We start from the raw sequence: 7,538 nt of genomic DNA, 5'->3' as shown, positions 1-7,538 counted from the left end.
GGTCTTTGCTAGTTGAAGTCATTCAAGGTCCTAGGGTGATTTGGCCTTCATCTAAACCTGTATTTCCGAGTTCACTGTTGCAAAAGTGGGAAAGAACAAAGAATTACATACTGGCTTTCAGAGTTCCTTCCTGAAACTAACATGTGTGCACATTAATTTTACTACATCTCATTTTCACAAACAATTCATTTCATTGACCAAAGTAAATCTCATCTCAATTCCTTTAAGAACAGGCAATAATATGACATATATCATTATATATATATATATGTATGTATGTATATATATATATGTATATATACAATATACCTAAAACAGAGAGTCATAATACTTGAAATCATCCCTAATGATTTATAAAGTTCATGGAGATAATATGTTTTTTGTGACACTAAAAATTGCTTGACTTTTATTACCATCCTCTCCTGCTTGAAGGTTATAACAGGCTTTAATAGTTTTGATTCACCAAGAGAATACATTCACTAAACATCCCCCCAAAAGGACTTATTTAAGCTCTGTGTGTATTCTTCTTTGGTAGAAATATTGCCTGCTTGATAGGACAAGAAAACCAATAGAGTTGGAGGAGGATGAATTTGGGAAAGGGTAGACTATGTTAATTTAGAGGACACTTAATTACATTTAATAATTTACAGTTTAATGCTTGATGTTCCATGCAGTTAACATCTGCTATCTTATAAAAGATATATAGGAAACAATAGATCCAAAGACACTTTTGGAAGGTGAATTTAATGATTTTGCAAGTGTGCTGATAAGTCACTTTTTGCTACTGCAATTATTTAGTTATCATTCTCTGACTCTATACAGACTATTTTTTACTAAGTATAATAATGTCACTGATATTTTTTATACTATTCGTCCCCCTGAAAAGGCAATAATACTTGCTTTTGAAGTATTTTTTTTAAATTTTAAATAAAAGGACATGTAGTGAGCAGAACATTGAGAAAGAGAAATTATATGAAGGTATATTGACATAACTAAAAAAATGTGCATTTGGAAAGAATTCTTTATTGGTTACTTTTACATTGCTGTGATAGAATAATGACAAAAAACAACTTGAAAAGAGGGAGTTTTAGATTATATTTTCAGAAGGATATATTCCACACGGCAAAGAATCCATAATATGGGAACAATTGAAGGAAGCAGGCCGTTTACATTATAGCCACACAATGGTAACAAAGAGTGAGAGTTCAGGAAGCAGAGTAAGGCTATAAACCCTTTTTATCTTTTCTTAAAAAAATAAAAATTGCTGGAGAGGACAGGGTATCCACAAGGAGAGCAACAGAACAAGAAAATTTGAACACAGGGAACTTCCCAGAGACTCATACTCCAACCAAGGACTATTCACGGAGATAACCCAGAACCCCTGCACAGATGTAGCCCAGGGCAGTTCAGAGTCCAATTGGGTTACATAGTAATGTGAAGAGGGACTGCCTCTGACATAAACTGATTGGCCTGCTCTTTGATCACATCCCTCTGTGGGGGAGCAGCCTTACCAGGCCATAGTAGAGGACAATGCAGCCACTTTTGATGTGAACTGACAGACTAAGATCAGAAAGGAGAGGAGAACCTCCCCTATTAGTGGACTTGGGGGGTGGCATGCAAGCAGAGGGAGGAGGGAGGGTGGAATTGGGAGGGGATGAGGGAGGGGCTTATGGGGGGGATGCAGAATGAATAAAGTGTAATTGATGAAAAATTTAAAAATAAAAGGGAAAAAAATTGATTTATTATTACAATTTATTGGCTTTGTGTCCTGGATGTAGCCCCTTCTCTTGTCTCTTCAAAGTTCCACCCTTCCTCCCTCTTCTCCCCCTATGCCCATCCCCTCATCCACTGATAGAGAAGGTCTTCTTCTCCTCCTATCTGACCCTAGCCTACCTGGTCTCATCAGGACTGGCTGTATTGTCTTCCTCTGTAGCCTGGCAAGGCTACATACCTCAGGGGTAGGTGATCAAAGAGCCAGCCACTGAGTCCATCTCATAGACAGCCCCTGTTTCCCTTACTAAGGAACCCACTTCAAGACTGAGCTTCCTATGGGATACATCTGAACAGGCAGTCTAGGTCCTCTTCATACATGGCCCTTGGTTGGAACATCAGTATCTTCAGGCTCCCTAGACCTGGATTTTTTGGCTCTGTTGGTCTCCAGGTCTTTCTATTTCTCCTTCTTCCCTAAGATTCCCTGTATTCTGCCCAAAGCTATGAGTCTCAGCATCTGCTTCTATACTCTGCTGGGTAGTCTTTCAGTGGTCCCTGTGGTAAGCTCCTGTCCTGTTCTCCATCTTCTCCCACTTCCAATGTCTATCCTGTTTTCCCTTCTGAAAGAGGATTAAGCATTTTCCCTAGGGTCCTCTTTGTTGTTTAGCTTCTTAAGGACTATGGATTTTAGTATGTTTACCTTATATTATATGGCTAATCTCCACTTATAAGTGAATATATATCATGTTTGTCTTTCTGCTTCTGGCTTACCTCACTCAGGATGATATTTTCACCAACGCTATATCTGACAGAGGGCTAATATCCAGAATATATAAAGAACTCAAGAAGTTAAACACCAACAAACAAAGCAACACAATTAAAATGAGTTAAACAGAGAAATATCAAATGGCAGAAACACTTAAAGAAATTCTCAACATTCTTAGTCTTCAGGGAATTGCAAATCAAAACAACCCTGAGATTTCAAATGTAAACTAGTACAACCACTTTGGAAATTATTCTGGAGGTATATCAGAATATTAGAAATAGTGCTATGTCAAGATCCAACTATACCACTCCTAGGTATATATCTGAAATATGCTCAAGTACACAACATGGACATTTTCTCAACCATGTTTGTAGCAGCTTTATTCGCAACAGCTAGAATCTGGAAACAACCCAGATGTCCCTCAACTGAGGAATGGATACAGAAATTGTAGTACATTTACACAATGGAATACTACTTAGCAACAAAAAATAAGTAAATCATGAAATTTGCACATAAATATATGGAACTAGAAAAGATCATCTGGAGGGAGGTTATAAAACCTTAAAGTCCACCCTCACTTACATACTTCCTCCAGCAAGTTCCACATTCTAAAGATTACATAACCTCCCCAAACAATACTACTGTGGAACAATTGTTCAAATGTATGAGCCCATGCAGGACATCATATTCAGTCTCATAGTTACTATGTGCTCACTACCATTTCATGATGCAGAATATATTAAAGTTCTACTTCAGAAGCCTGCATGGTTTTTTAAAGTCTCAACACTTTTCAAAATCCAACGTCTCCTTGATGATTTGCAATCTATCTATCTATCTATCTCTCTATCTGTCTGTCTGTCTGTCTGTCTGTCTGTCTGTCTGTCTATCTATCTATCTATCTATCTATCTGTTTTTTTTCTTTTTTATATACTTTTTATTTTTTATGTTAATTACAATTTATTCACTTTGTATTCCAGCTGTAGCCCCCTCCTTCATTCCCTCCCAATCCCACTCTCCCTCCCTCATCTCCTCCCATGCCCCTCTCCAAGTGTATTGATAGGGGAGGTCCTCCTTCCCTTCCATCTGACTCTAGCTTATAGCAGAGAATATACATAAGCAGTTCAAAAGGGAAGAATGTGATGATAGTGAAAAAATACTGGATCAAAGTACAACTGAAAACTAGAAGGATAAACACAAAATGATATAGTTCCATGTCACAGGGCTTAGATCACTCTTTCCCTCCAGCTTTGCTGCCTGTAACATACATCATTCTCTTGGCTTGGTTCTTCTTCCTGTATACAACTTTCTTTGACAAACATCTCATTGCTCTGGTATCTGCAACATATTGAGATCTCTATCACAAACCAGGCTTCACCTTCAAAGCTTCACATAATGGTTTTTCAAATCATCCTTCCTGAATTTTGACCCTACCATGCACTACCTGGCCTTAGCTTTCCATAAAGCAAGGCAGAAGAAACTAAAATTGCCCCAGTCTTGCATATGTGTCATACTGTCAAAGATAACATCATGTAGATGACACTGTCAAGTTTAGCTGCTAGGCTGAGATGCACCCTTAACTTCTTGGACCATATCAGTAGCAACTTTTTTTGTAGTTACTTTTAGGGAAAAGAAACCCCATAGGCTCTTTTCTTTTAAAAATTCCAGCTTTAGCTGAGTGGAGTCTTGCCCAGAAATAGCACATCTATCTTTCCATTGCAGAGCCAAAGGCTTTTCTTTAATGGCATTCATCTCCATAACAATTGCAGCCCATATCCATAACAATTGCAGCCATCTTTTCAGTGCATGACTTGGTTACAAGATTAAGCTTCCTAGTGTCTCTCTCTCTCTCTCTCATATATATATATATATATATATATATATATATATATATATATATATATGCAAACAGTACATTTAAATGTTTTCCTAATTGTTTTTTTAAATTTTAGATCCCTATAATATGCATAATATTTATCAGAAATAATCATATCACAGACTCGGCTTTATTCTATCTTGACATTTCTTCAACCAAAGAAATGTTCCATTAGTTTTTATTTCAGCCTCACAGGCAAGTTCTCAGTACATGGAAAGAATGCAACTAAATTATTTGCCCAAGTATCACAGGAATGGCCTCTATGCCAGTTAATAAAGTCATTGTTCCCTTTTGAAAGTTCTACTGTATGCTTTACTTTGAGCACTATTAGCTTCTAGGCTCCCATTAATATCTGCTTATAGCATTCAACCACTTTTCTGGTCCATAGTTCCAAAGACTTTCACATTCCTACAAACAGACAGACAGACAGACAGGACAGACAGAAAAAAGCCCAAATCATGGTCATGTTCATCATAGCAACAACCACACTCTCAGTACCAATTTGTGAGTTAGTTACATTTTTGTTGTTGTGATAAAATATAATGACCCAAAGCAACAACAACAACAATAACAGAGTTTATTTTTGTTTATGGTTCTAGAAGGATAGAGTTTTGGATGGAAAAAGAGCATGGTGACTGGAACAATAACTAGCTAATCAATTTGTATCCACATATAGGAATCAGGCAAGGGATGTACAGGAGACAGGGTGAAGCTCTAAATCATCTACCCTCAGTGAATAATCTTAGTTAAATACAATATTGCCTCCCACTCAGTGGTGAGAGATAACAATTTTTAAATGTGTGGATAATTTTGCCTAAACAAAAGCAAAGCCAATAACAATCAAAACTGATATAGTTGCCTTCTAATCATACGCTAAGAATTTAAAATTAAATCTAAGAACAAAAACAGAAAGATACTGGTGTGACTTTTACTAAGGCAGTTAAGATGAAAAGACAAATATTTACTAATAATATAAAGAATTTTTGAGTGTAAAGGAATATAACCAACACAAGTTTATTAGTCACATTTCTTTGATAGAAATTGTCTGTATGGGTGCTTTGCCCACATGTATATCTGTACAACACATGCATGCCTTGTGCTCACAGAGACCGGAAGTAGGCAACAGTTACTCTAGAACTAGAATTACAGATTGTTGTGAGCCACTATGTAGATGCTAAGAATAAAACCTTGTTCCTATGAAGAACTATAAATGAATGCTCTTAACCCCCATGCAATCTCTCCAAATATTGAAGATATTTTCTTTTCTGCACTCTCATCTATCTACATTAACTATTTTTATTTGTGCTTTTGAGATTTTATATAAAAAGTTTTCCTCAAATTCAGATCAAGTAGTATTTCTAACATGTATTTCTTGACAATAACGTGTAATAAGTGGCCCACCTGTTTTATTCATTATGAACAAATCTATATGTTCATCTAAATCTTTTTATAACCCAATTTTCTCTTTCAGAATTTTTGAAAATAACATCAGTAATGAAGGGTGTTTATTTTGTAATATCTTGTATAAAAATCATCAGAATATCAATTGGCACGTTGTGTTGCCAAATTTTGAAATAGTTTTATAAAAAGAAGAAAGGCTTATAAAAATGAAATATAAAAAATAGGATGGTTTGAGTATGAGGTTATGTAGAAACAAGACATCAAGCAGGAAGTTGAATGCTATAGCGTATTGGAGGACTAGGTAAACCAAGCACAATTCAGAACTATTTAGACAGGTACAGTGGACATAGGATTACCACTTTCCTATATCACACTTTTAAATTTATTTTTGAACTTATGAAGATACCTAGCCTTGCAAACCATGTTAGGAATAAAAGTTCAGAATTGTTAGAAAAAGACAAAAAGTGAATATTTCTTCAAGACTTGCAATAGATACTTAAGATTTAGCCCTCAAAAATAAGCAACAATGACATGGTATAAAATATACTTTATTGAGCATGTTACTATACATTATACATAAGCTTGAACTTTACTAGATAGTTGTACTTGTGGTCTCTATTTTCCATGTGAAAATCTGAGGTAAAAGATATAATATAATTTGTCTTTATAATTTGTCATATAATTTGTTTTTCTAGTTACTAAGCGGCAGAGCCAAATTTCAATGAAACGTATAAATAACACAGAGCCCATATTTTTTCATTATTGTATGCTTTCTGTCTCACTGTTTTTATACTTTAAAATACTGCAAAAAGTCAATCATTTATTTGAACTACCTTTGTTGAGTTTTGAAGACAATATCTGTGAATAGTACTATGATTTTACCACTTTTACTGGCTAGCATTCTTAGTATTCACTTCCATAGTCAGGCACAGAAGTAAGCTGTGGATTAATTACTTTTTTCAATCATGAATATTTTCAAATTTAACTGCTTTAATAGCTACATTCCAACATGCATATACACAGAGAGCAGATCAAGAAACATATTATTGTAAAAAGCATCAGTATTTATGCTTGATATAAAAATTCTAATTGAGTATGCAAAATAAAATAGCCAAATTAGAAGCAAACCCAAATTAGTTTGAATGTTCATAATCAATGTGTTTAATGTTATAGTTTACTAAAGGTTAAAGATTAAAGTTTCCTAGGCCACAGAAGATGACAATGCAGTCACTCCTGATGAGATCTGATAGACTAGGATCAGAAGGAAGGAGAGGAGGACCTCCCCTATCAGTGGACTTGGGGAGGGGCATGCATGAAGAAGGGGGAGGGAAGGTGGGATTAAGAGGGGAGGAGAGTGGGGTTTATGGGGGGATACACAGTGAATAAAGCGTAATTAATAAAAGTTAAAAAAAAGTTTCTTCTGCCTTACTCTGATAGAGCAAGAAGTCTTTCCCATTTGTTGTCTATTTAAGCCATATACTGTTGATTGTATCAACACTTTAGTCAGGTATCATAAAGAAAATGAGAAAAGCACAATTTGGTGTTACTGGCTGTGCTATTGTTTATTTTCCTTTCTCTTATTGATTTGAACCCTTGTTTTCTCTAATTCTTAATTTTTGGCTTCTACAAAGACTCAACTTTCAAAATAACCTATAATTACAACATAAAAGCATTCTAACACACTAAGCTCCCTTTAAATTGACTGGATCATTCCACACCAAGTCAGACTATTAGAAAATATCAAACTTCCACTACCCACAGTCATTCTGTAGATGAGAATTAAAATCA

The sequence above is a fragment of the Meriones unguiculatus genome, chromosome X (assembly GCF_030254825.1).
Source record: "Meriones unguiculatus strain TT.TT164.6M chromosome X, Bangor_MerUng_6.1, whole genome shotgun sequence".
Lineage (NCBI taxonomy): Eukaryota > Metazoa > Chordata > Mammalia > Rodentia > Muridae > Meriones > Meriones unguiculatus.
This window is presented reverse-complemented; position numbering follows the sequence as displayed.